General features: G+C 48.5%; 1 protein-coding gene and 1 long non-coding RNA gene across 13 annotated transcripts in view; both read right to left on the bottom strand.

Moving 5' to 3' along the window:
* Window positions 1-12,278, bottom strand: part of LOC310705032 (uncharacterized protein) — a 357,812-nt gene that overhangs the window by 104,326 nt on the left and 241,208 nt on the right. The gene's annotated exons all lie outside the window — the stretch shown is intronic.
* Window positions 4,358-6,958, bottom strand: LOC310705455. Its single transcript, XR_014525301.1, has 3 exons — window positions 5,666-6,958; window positions 5,113-5,197; window positions 4,358-4,716 (listed from the first exon to the last, which is right to left on the bottom strand). It is a non-coding gene; the product is annotated as an uncharacterized lncRNA (long non-coding RNA).

Below are 12,278 nucleotides of genomic sequence, written 5' to 3'. Positions count from 1 at the left end.
CTGTGCTGGGAACCCTGCTGGATAGAATGGGCTTGAGGCCTTATCAAAGGCTCAGGTCATTATACACGTCGGAGGCGATTTCAAAGGCTCAGCTCGGAGGAAGATGAGGCCTTATCGGCTTGGCCGAGCAGAGATTCCGACAAAGATTCACAAAATGTTTAGGGGTCTGCGTACCCCCAGGAAAAAAAGCACTGGATCTAGCCATCATCTTTCTTTTTTCTTTTACAAACATTTTATTGGTTTTGAATGAATCATAGAATTATAGAGTTGAAAGGGACCCCAAGGGACATCTAGTCCAGTCCTCTGAATGCAAGAAACTCAGCTAAAGCATTCATGACAGAATGAACCACGCACATCACAAACACAATAACAACAGTTATGTAGAAGTGTCCATGTACTGTTCGAGTAGGAACCTAGACGGCTGACCAGTGGAATGAATAAATGTTTACTCCCAGCATCTAGTGCTTTAACCAAATGGAAGTACAATCTCCATATTGATGCAGTGGGAAGGGGGTGGGGGTGGCGAAACTGCCTGTCCAAAGAGAAGAAGAGAAGGAGGAGTTTGGATTTGATATCTCGCTTTATCACTAACCTAAGGAGTCTCAAAGCTGCTCACGATCTCCTTTCCCTTCCTCCCCCACCACAAACACTCTGTGAGGTGAGTGGAGCTGAGAGACTTCAGAGAAGTGTGAGTAGCCCAAGGTCACCCAGCAGCTGCATGTGGAGGAGCGGGGAAGCGAACCCGGTTCACCAGATTACGAGTCCACCGCTCTTAACCACTACACCACGCTGGCTGATGTTGTTTCATTCCCCCTCTTTTTTTTGTTAGGGTGTATATTAATTTCCCAATAAAAAACCTCCAACTAACATATCAAATCATAATCCAATAAAAATAAAAAACTAAAATAAAAAAGATCAAATTGTCTTCCGAATTGTAATTTTGATTTTACGACTTCCCATAGCCTGAACCTCGAAGCATATCCAAATCTCAGTCCTGCCTCTCATTTCATTCCCCTTCTAACAACTCTGCTGTGTTGTGTCAAATGTCCATACAGGTTTATATGCCATCTTTGATCAATCCTGCCTGCAGTTGTTGGTCCACCCTGAAGCTCCAAATGCCTCATGGAATCATAGAATCATAGAGCTGGAAGGAAACCCCAGGGGTCACCCAGCCCAACCTCATGCATTGTTGGAATCACCGCTGAACAATCCCTGGTGGGTGGTCCTCCGACCTCTGTTTAAAAATCTCCAACGAAGGAGAGTCCACCACCTTCTGAAGGAGTCTGTTCCCCCATCAAACTGCTCTTACTGTCAGAAAGTTCCTCCAAATGTTTAGTTGGAATCTTCTTTCATGCCATTTGAATCCAAACTTCTGGAGAAGCAGGAAATAAACTTGCTCCATCTTCCATGTGGCAGCCGTTCAGATAGTTTAATATGGCTATCATATCCTCTTTTCCAGGTTAAACATACCAAATTGCCTCAGCCATTCCTCATAAGGCTTGGTTGTTCTCCTGTTATATACATTCCAGAGTTAGACAAAAAAGATTCATACACTTTCTGATACTGAAGAACCACCTGCTTCCATAAAATATTGCCTATAAATGATCATACCTGAGCTATCTGGAGTCAGTCATACTGAGGACCCCTCAACTGGATTCACAAAGGTTATTATAAGATGGGTCAGCACCACTCAATAAGGTCCTGAACATAGAACAACCCCCTGGATGTCCACCCCTTGTACTGGAGATATTTGTTTTGATCATGAAAATCCAGAAATGGAATTAGTGGAGATTTCTGAGGACCTACAGTATTCCTCCATCTCTTCCATGTTTCTCAGGTTGCACACAGAAATGACATATTTATGTTGTTCTGTATGTAATACTGTAATAGACTGCTTTAACAAATGATGGTCAAGTTTCTTTCCTAATTTTAATCATATCTCTGGCCTAATAAAATCTGGAACTTTTGATGCCATGTTATTCTGGGTTTCCAGTCCTGAAAAAGCAGGGATTTATTCAGTGGTGGTGACCCTTTTTCAGCCTCAGGGCCATGTTTTCTTATCAAAAGCTTTCTGGGAGCCACATCCCAGAGGTGGTTGTGGCAAAATGGGTGTGGTCAGACATATACCCTATAGGAATACTCGTCTCTACAAATTTGCTCATACACATTTGCTCCTGCACATGACTGTGGCATGATGGGAAGCCTCGCTGCTAAGCTTTGCTTCTGTACATGATGCTGCACAAACCGTTCTTAAGACATTCTCTCATCATCCCAGAATGTTCAGTTAAGTTTGAGGTCATGAAAACATTACACTCTGACCTGTTCTTAATGCATAGTTGACCACGTCTATTGGAAGGTAATTGTTTAAGTCTTGGTATATTAATCATTAGTTATACTTAAATTAGGAGGTTTTCGTGCCTGTCTAGTTCTGTGCTCCCTTTTCTAGCCTTTAATCTATTGGTGATTGATGCCTATATGTAACCTTTGCTTTGTACTTGTGCTAACCAATCAGCAACCAGCACATACGTGGCAATGCATGTAATATTCAATGAAAGAGACTCCTCGAGACATGCTCGAGAGGTGCCTCCCACATGACGCTCGCTACTCGTCTGTCGTTTATTCCAACCCAACAATACCCCTCTTCATCCAGGCAACCAAGAGCAATTATCATAGTTCCAAGACAGATGGCAGTTGGGTAAAATCACTTGGGGAGAGTGCAGAATGGGGCCAGTGAGGGATGTGGCCTGGGCAGGGTCCTGAGGGCAAGACAGAGCTGCCAGGAGGCCAGTACAGTGGTACCTCTGGTTATGAACGCTTCTGGTTACGAACGCTTCAGGTTACGAACTCCGCTAACCCTGAAGTAGCTGCTTCTGGTTGTGAACTTTGCCCCAGGATGTGAATGGAAATTGTGCACAGGAGGTGTGTGTGCAGTGGGAGGTTCCATTAGCGAAAGCGCGCCTCAGGATAAGAACGGTTTCAGCTTAAGAACGGACCTCTGGAACGAATTAAGTTCGTAACCAGAGGTACCACTGTATTCAGTTTCGAGGTATGGGGTTGGGGGGGGATTCTCCTTGTGCTTTCAAGAACGGAGCCTCATACTAAATCCCCAATCAGTAGGACTTCATTCAGTAATGCATTACATTTCTATTAGGACACAGACTATACAGCATAGGCAAAGTATGCATAATCTTAGCTGTTCATCCTTTACCCAACCACTTTCTGCCTCGTCAGCACTTCACCATCTCTCATCAAGCCATGGTTCATGAAAAACACTTACCCAACCCATTTGATTTTAGTATCTGTGTCAGAACCCTCCTTGTACCTTATCTGGAGTTGTTTTTCTCTTTAACAATCGGCCATTAATTTCCCCTTTAACTGGTTTTTACTAGTCTTGTGGTCAGTTCCCATTCCTGTGTATGTTACGCTGGCCTCACTTATTAATGGGCCTAACCTGGGTCTTTTTTCCAGCCAGAACTTGCTGGAACTCAGTTCTGGCCCCTCTTGAGTGGGTGCCATTGCCATCCTAAGAAAACGAGGGAGGTGTTCTGAAACTTCTTTTTCTAGAAAAATAGCAGAAAAATAGCACTGGACCTAACAGTTGCCCTACCTCAGTTCCCCATTCTTTTAAAAAATAAAAATCTGACCATTTATATTCATCAATGCATACAGGTATCACACTGTTTTATTCTCTGCCTGCCAACCCACCTATCTGGTATTCCTGCTCTGCCCATCACAGGATTCTCTGTGAATTCCCCCTAGCTGTGAAGTTGTTGTCTCTTTCAAACTACCTTCTGTTCCACTCTTCCCAAGTCTGCCAGATATGTAGAATGCTGGAGAATCCTAAGCCTGGAGGTGGGATTGGGGTCCGCTCTCCACAGTCCCCCTGACTCTGTAACCTTGGAAGAGATGCTCCAGGTCTGGGCAGTTTGGATGCCCTGGGAATTGGGATGGAACAAAGCTCTTTCTACAGTGAAACAACCCACTGAGATGTCCACCCTAGCGCTTCCACAGAAACACTATACATTTTATTTATATCCCGCCCTCCCCAGCCGAAGCCGGGCTCAGGGTGGCTAACAACAATAAAACAGTACAACAGTACAACACAACAGAACAATCTAAAATCATTCATTATAAAATTCAACCAGAGTGTAGGATGGAGGGGCTCACAGCATTGACACCCCCAGCAGGTCTGGCTTCTCCATCTGTCGCAGCTTTGGCTCCGGCACAGAGGAAGCCGGTCTCTGGGTCTCCCACAACTGTCTCCGGGTCTTGCTTTCCTAGTTAGACAGCCCCCCCCCCCAGTTAGCCTGGCTTGCCCCCCCCCCTTTGCTGCAGTTCTTGCAACCCAGCTCCTTCTTTGGAGATGCTGAGGAGGACACTCTATGGCCAGAGAAGGCCCTTGTCTTGCCAAGAAACTTGTCTGTGGGAATCGTGCATCCATAATGCTATGGAAAGGGTGAATGTCTTCTAGAAGTCTCTGGTGTCACCAGAAGAGTAAGCCGTTCTTTTCAGTCAGGTCTGTTATCAACTGCAGAGGATGAGTAGCCTTGGGAGACTCTTGGGGAGATGGAAGTGATGAAAGGACTGAATCCACGAGGGAGAGCCACGTGCTCTGAGATGGGGGAACCTTCGGGCAAAGGCCAGCAGAGAAGGGATGCTGTTGACTGCTGGTTTCTGTTCCTCCCCACTTTCCCAAAGGGCGTAACATCTGAGGTCCTGCCGCAGGAAAGAGCGTCTCAGGGTCAGGGTCCAGTCTGGGCCAAAGCGGCCCTCCGCTGCCTCCACCACAGAGTCCCTGGCTCTCGTCTATATTATTGCACTTTATGTGTTGTTTATGTGCAAGATAAACATTTGATAATGTGATAAGACTATACAGAAGAGTATTGTTTATGTGACTGCACACCCAGTTACGTCTTGTGTGTTTGTCCATTCCAGGAACAGCATTCCTGACCCAGATTTTCACAAGAAGTCCCTAAGATGATTCCCCTTTCAAACAGGATACGTGAATCTAAGCCAGTAGGGTACTCCTCTCTGGCAGACGGACAACCCCGTCCCCAAAGCCCCACTTCCCAGACTTCCCCATGGGGGTCCCCCACACCACCCATCACTCACCAGGATGTCCTCAGAGCCCCCTGAGCTGAGCTGCCTGGCAGTTGTGAATCACCTCCGGCAGGTACAGCTGATCTTCTTCCAGCAGCTGAAAGGCAAAAGTCAGGCTGTCAGTTCCTCACGAAGGGAGGGCTTCTCCACATCCCAGAGTGCAGAGTGGGGGGCAAGGAGGGCAGGTCTGAGTCCCTGCTCTGGTTCTCTCCAATACTCACCTCTGGGGGAGAGATGTGCAACCACAGCACATCTGCAAAGAGAAGGACATGGGGACAGGTGAGTCCTCCCTGAGCACCTGGCAAGGCTATTCCAAGAGTGTTCTCCTGGGTTCCAAGCCCTACGGCAGCTGAGGAGGGACATCCCAAGCCTTGGGGCCCAATCCTGGCCTCCTTCAACCAGAATGTGGCTCCCCAGGCTAACAAGATGGTCAATATCCGGTTCCACTCCACCCTTTTAAAATTTAAATCTCAAAACAGATCCTAACTTTCAGAGCATGTAAACCACATGAGTGGAAAGACTTCTGCTCCACTCACAGAAGTAGGACTATGCTTCCTTCTCCTACCTGTAAAGTAAACGTCTATGTAACAAAACCGAATCGACCAAAGTCTGCCTTCTTCCGTCAACCTCAGCTTCGCTCTTCAAGCCAAAAGACAACACTTCCTGTAGTGATCAGGTGGGATTGCTATGAGGATTTATAACAAATATAGAGTAAGCCTTCTGTGTCAGCAATGAAAGCATTGCGTTGACTGGGTTTAAAGTATTTTCATATGATTCTTGATCAATCCACTCCTCTGCATCCCTGTTCCATTTCTCTTTCTTCACAAGTCACGTACCCACTTAGACAGGCAGGCGTCCTGGGTCATCAAAGACAGGGGGCAGTTTCTTTGCTGTAGCTTTTCTGATATGTTAATCTTAGGCTGTTAATTTTAGGGCCAGGAAACAGGTCTCACATAAAGGTGATAATGATTGTTGTCCTCCTGGCCATCCTTCTTATCATATGTATTGATTGTTTATGACCTCCGGGGTTGCTGAATGCACTCCTTTTAAGTTTTCATTCATTTACCCCCCAAATATGCATGCTTAACTAGTGTTTGTAGTTTAACTTTTCCCCACGTGGGGTCTGTTGAAATGCTCAGAAGAAATCTGATTGGTTCTTATAAACACTCTGTGAAAAGTTCTTTTGTGAATAAAACGACCTGGGCCGAGGGGTAGACAGAGAGAGACACAGACAGAGATTATTATACGCACCCTTCCCAGAGTCTTGCTGGTTCAAGCCTCTGTGTGTATTCTTATTAATCAGAGTTAAATCCTTCCTTTACTTTGGGAACGCCTCACTTCCCCGTCCCCAGGCGAAACCCCCTGGCCTTTCATTGGTAGAGCTGCCACCACGCCGGTAGCGTTTACCTCAGCAGGGACTGACTGAGCGGGCGGCGAGATGCTTTCAGCCTCGGACACTTGGTGGATTCTGAAATGGCTGTGCAGGCCAGATTCACGACCCTGGCGGGCTGGATTCAGCCCACGGGACATAGTACGAGGACCCCTGGCCTACATTGACTGGCATCTCCCCAGAGTTTCAGGCAGGGATTTCGTCCAGCCCTTGCAGGAGATGCCAGGGGCTGACAATGGGACATTCTGCATGCCAAACAGATGCTCTAGGGCTCCCCATATTTCACTAGCCTTTCAATGTTATGCTATTAGCAACCGTGGAGATTCCACCTGCCTCTTTCGAAAGGAGAACAGTCACCTGGTCAATTTAATTAATTAATTAATTAATTATAATTTATTTATACCCCACCAATCTGGATGGGTTTCCCCAGCAACTCTTGGCGGCTTCCAACAAAAGATTAAAATACAATAGTCCATCAGACATTAAAAGCTTCCCTAAATATAATAATAACAACAACCATCCATTTTCAGTCCATTGAATTAGCAATTAAGCATTTCTGGACAAGGGAATGGCATACTTTTGTATATTAGTATAAAAAGCATGCATAGGAAAGTATTACTCATTTATGACGAGAATGGGATTTATTTATTTTGAACTTTGCTTGGTTCCTCCTTGGCAGCCAGTGCGATTCTTTCAGCAGTGCTGGAACTCAGGACCCGCTGCCTTGAGGGACATCTAAGAGCAGCTGGGCAGGGAAAGGTCTCCCTTGGGAGGTGGTGGACTCTCCTTCCTTGGAGGTTTCTCAGCAGAGATCGGAGGGCCATCTGCCAGGGATGCCTTAGCTGAGATTCCTGCATTGCTGGGGGTTGGACTAGATGACCCTGGGATCCCCTCCTATCTCTCCACTCCTGAGTTCTAGGAGGAGCTTCCTTGCCTCCTGCAAAGCCCTTTTCCCTGCAGGCTCTTCCTCTGGTTTCTGGCCAAGGGAGGGAGATGCTCAGAGTCCGGCCAAGAGCCTCACCCCACAAAGGGTATCGGGCATTGGCGTAGCCAAATAACAAATAATAAGAATCTGAGGTTCTGCCAAGCGAGAGAGGGCTGAGCTGGAGGGACTCGGCTTGGCAAGGGTTAAAGGGAACTGAGCTGTCTTCCTAGAGAGGACAGGAAGCAAGGGGGGGCAGGTCCTCCAGAGCCAAGGCCCCTCCCTCCCCAGTCCTTTCCTGCAAGGAAGGGGGGGGGGTGTTGCTTTGTGTCTCTCCTGCAAGGGCTGCCTCGCTCTCCCCTCCTGGGATCTGGTGAGTCTCCTGTCTCTCTGGGATCTGGTGAGTCTCCTGTCTCTCTGGGATCTGGTGGGGGTCCCAGGGCTGCAGCAGGGGAGGGGGCCTGGGGGGGGGCCTGATCTGCTCATGTGGGAGGGGACCCCAAGTCAGGGAGGAGAGGGTCCTGCCAGGGAGGGGCCAGGTCTGCCACGCTCTCCTTCCTGCAGATCAGAGGATCCCAAACTCATTTGACCCCCCCCCTTTCAGAAAAGATCTCCCTTCTTTAAACAAAGGAGTCCCTGGGACTTTAACTCTGTGTGACATCGCTCAGCCTCATTGCAGAACAGAGGAAACATCTGCAAATGGTTTTCCAAAGCTGAAGGAGGAGGTGGACTAGCCCCCCCCCAAAAAAAAGGGTGGGAGAGAGAGGCCAGGGATAGAGAGAGGGATCCCAGCCCAGAGTCCGGCTGCTGCATTGGGGACCAGTTTCCCAGTGTCTCCCAGGGCAGCTCCCCACGGAGGCCACGGCAGCAATCCCCTCGCACCCAGAGCATGGCATCCCAGGACCACATCCTCTCTGTCCCAAAGGGATTGTTGCTGGAAATGGGCGCTGCTACTCACTGAGCCTCCAGGGACCTTGGAATCTATGTGTGTTAAGCTATCTAACAGAATACTAATACTAAATTACCCGCCTAAATTTCAAGGGAGGTGTCTTTGGCCCCGCCCACCTGGCCCTCAGGGGTTGGCCAGATACCTTCCTGGCCCTCAGAGCAAAGAAAAAGGGACCCCACCCCAGGAGTCTGCCTTGAGAATGGCAGAGATTCCAAGTGCAAGAAAAGGAGACAGAAGCAGGGGAGTGGGGGTGGGGGGAAGCAACTCCTGAGGACCCCCGGATGAGGACCCCCACTAGAGCCAAGTATCCATTTTACACAAGATACAAATGACTCCCTTGTCAGTCAGTTCTGACTTCATGCATTGACTGGACGGCAGGAGAAACCAGGCTGATTCATCTCCCAGAAATCCCTTCCGTTGCCTCCACATTCTGCATTGCTGGAAGGCTAGAGACATATTTCTTCTCTTCTTACTCCTCTTTACTCCCCAAAAGATAGCTAATGGTCTGGGCTGTGGTGCAATCCTACCCTGGTTCCCAGCAAGACTCATCCATGCTTGCTCAGGGAACCTTTTCTTCTCCTGATATTGTACAACTTTTGTAACAGAACAATGTATTTGCTTTGTAGGATTTGCTAGAGCTTCTCATTCAGACAGACAGAACTTGGCAGAAGACCAAAGGGTTCCTTCCGATCTCTCAGAGGCTTCCTGAGAGCACAGATGGATGAGCGAGACACAGCTGGCCCTGGAGCAGGAAGAGGCCATGACATCCAAACTGGGAGCAGCGGGGGGTTCTGGGAAAATTTTGTGCAGAAGATCCTGGGTGAGGAGGACACCCTCTGCTCAGAGGTGCAGAGCCGGCAGGTGAGGCAGTTCTGCTGCCAGGAGGCCAAAGGACCCCGAGAGGTTTGCAGCCGACTCTACCACCTTGACCATCAGTGGCTGAAGCCAGAAAGGCACACAAAAGCTGAGATGCTGGACCTGGTGATCTTGGAGCAGTTCCTGGCTGTCCTTCCACCAGAGATGGAGAGCTGGGTGAGGGAGTGTGGAGCAGAGACCAGTTCCCAGGTGGTGGCCCTGGCCGAAGGTTTCCTCCTGAGTGAGGCAGAGGAGAGGAAGCAGGTGAGAGAGACTTTCCTCTGGATACTCCCAAGGGGCTCCAAACAGGATGGAGAACATCCCATAATGCTCTACCGTTGGCCCATCTGTTTTGTGGGAAGGCATCCATGGAATGAGATCTAACACCCTGAATGTTTTTGACTTTGTCATTCTTTTACTAATATTTCTCCCCATTCTCTGTTTTGAATCCTTGTTTCTTTTTCAGGGAACGGATCTCTTTGCAGAAATGGACCTGGAGTCCTGTGAGGCAAAGAGGCCTCCGTTGGACACCAGAGAGAGGCCACCGGGTAAGGAGGAAGGTGGTGTTTCTCTGTTTGGTCTCATTCTGTTGGTTTTCCAACTCATCTGAGGGTTCTTTGTCACGGCTAAAAATTGGCAGCTGTTTCTTTAATGCTTAAAAAGCTGGGTCAGCATGAGTCAGCAGCCTGAACCGGGTTGTATATATAGAGTGAGAAATGTTAGTTTGGTTTGGGTTGGTTGGTTGGTGAAAGCTGGTAGTGCTGATGTGTGTGAGAGATTTTGACCAGCTTCGGCCCATCTGAAGCTGATACAGGCTTTTCTTATCTTGAGCCCAAGCAGAGTAGTCCACACAGCAGAAGGATAAGCAGTATGTGCCACATTCTCAACTTTATTTCCACTCTATGCTGAGAGAATACAAACATGCATCTTGCCTCTGTGAGAGTAGAGAAGCAACCTGTCTCTCTAACAAAGAAACCGAGAGAACAGTGAAAAACAGCAAACCAGTGTACGTCACATCCAGTCTCCCATTCCCGTGGGAATCCAACAGTAACTTAGAGTGTGGAATGCAAAACAATGTCTTGTGACATGCATTCGCTGCTCAGTGAGGAAGCAGAAACCAACAGTGTGTACAGTTGGTCAGTCGCTTTTGCAGAAAGGCTTTTAAGAATAAAAGCAGAAAGTACTCTGCAAGGTTACTCTTCTTGTGGACTCTTTTATGCCAACAAGGGTCCGAGGACCAGGCTGAGGCAACAAAGGGAGGTCAGAACCCCCCTTTTTTTTACAAACACTGACAGGTTATGGGCCCAGTGTTTCTGAGCTTGTGCAGAGTGCAAAACGACTGACAGCATCTGAGCAGGGAGCTGGTGAATCCTGGTGGTGTATGGAGCCAGTGGCTGTGCGTTGGAGCAGTTGGTGGCAAGCTGTAACTGTCTGCAGTGACGCTGGGGCTGCTAGGATCTGAGGATCAGGAAAGCACTCAGCATCGGCTACTGGAACAGTTTGAACCCCTAGAGGACCACAGTAGGCGACTCACAGAGCAGCTACACCAGTACTCTGCAAGGATACTCTTCTCGTGGACTCTTTTATGCCAACAGAACCTTTATTTTTTTTTCTTTTACAAACACTGATATTCTTTTCATCTTGTTTTGCGGGGAGACAGTTGGGAGCAAGGGTCCAGAGGAGGGGAGATGGGTTTCTGCACATCTAACATATGAAATGGGCACAAACATCCAAATGCTCTCAGCAAGTAAGGCTTTCTCAAAGGCCCATCTGCAGTTAGAGATGTCCTGTTTCCCCTGTGAGAGAAGCAGGCACTCCTGGCGTCCTGTTTACCTTTTTTCTCTTGCAGGTGACAGAATGATGCCAGCAAAACCTCCTGATCCGCCTTTTCATGGGGGCAGAAGGGAAGCAGCGGCTGTGGAACCAGATCAGGTCAGGGGAAGCTGCCTTGTGGGGACAGAGGCCGAGGGATGGAGCAATGTCATGGACTGGTTGGGCACAGAGGAATGGTGGGAGGAAGCAGCTGGGGAACCAGGAAGGGAAGATGGCTCAGAGCCCAAGGAGTGGAGGTGGAGGAAGGATGAGTGATCAGAGGGAGAAGCCTGGGAAAAGGAGATGTCAGAAGCTAAAGGGGTAACAGGGCTTAGTGAGCTGGGAGACTCTGTGGCAGAATGCAGTGCAGAATCAGAGGCAGAAGAGGAAGGAGGCGAGTGGGAGAGGAAAGTCGAGAGGCAGAGGTGAGTCAGGAGAAGGAGGAGCCATCGGTGGCTCCCTCTCCTTCTGCCAGAAGCCACCCTCCCTGCTTGTCTCTCAGAGCCAGGAAACCCCCTGCGTTGCAGGAATCTCTGCTAGATTATGCAAACTGACAGACCCTCTGGGAATGAGCTGCTGTTCTCATGAGGCCCGAAACTCAGCCAAGTCTGTGAATACCGTGTTCTTGCTAAGAAAGTGTGAACTCCAGCTGTGAACTGTGGGATTTCCTACCCATATAACTCTGACACCAGCCTTCTGAATTTCGCCATTAGGATTCATCTGTAGTTGCAGTTTTCATGGAATCCTAGAGTTGAAAGGGACCCCAAGGGTCATCAAGTCCAACCCCTGCGTTGCTAGATCATCCAAGACAGATGGCCATCCAAAATTGTTGTTGTTGTTTAGTCGTTTAGTCGTGTCCGACTCTTCGTGACCCCATGTACCAGAGCACGCCAGGCACTCCTGTCTTCCACTGCCTCCCACAGTTTGGTCAGACTCATGTTTGTAGCTTCGAGAACACTGTCCAACCATCTTATTCTCTGTCGTCCCCTTCTCCTTGTACCCTCCATCTTTCCCAACAACAGGGTCTTTTCCAGGGAGTCTTCTCTTCTCATGAGGTGGCCAAAGGATTGGAGCCTCAACTTCATGATCTGTCTTTCCAGTGAGCACTCTGGGCTGATTTCCTTAAGAATGGATGCGTTTGATCTTCTTGCAGTCCATGGGACTCTCAAGAGTCTCCTCTAGCACCATAATTCAAAAGCATCAATTCTTTGGCGATCAGCCTTCTTTATGGTCCGGCTCTCACTTCCATA

Source organism: Podarcis liolepis, assembly GCF_965112155.1.
Source record: "Podarcis liolepis genome assembly, chromosome: 4".
NCBI classification, from domain to species: Eukaryota; Metazoa; Chordata; class Lepidosauria; order Squamata; family Lacertidae; genus Podarcis; species Podarcis liolepis.
The sequence above is the reverse complement of the archived record's forward strand: the minus strand, read 5'-3'. Positions and strand labels throughout refer to the sequence as shown.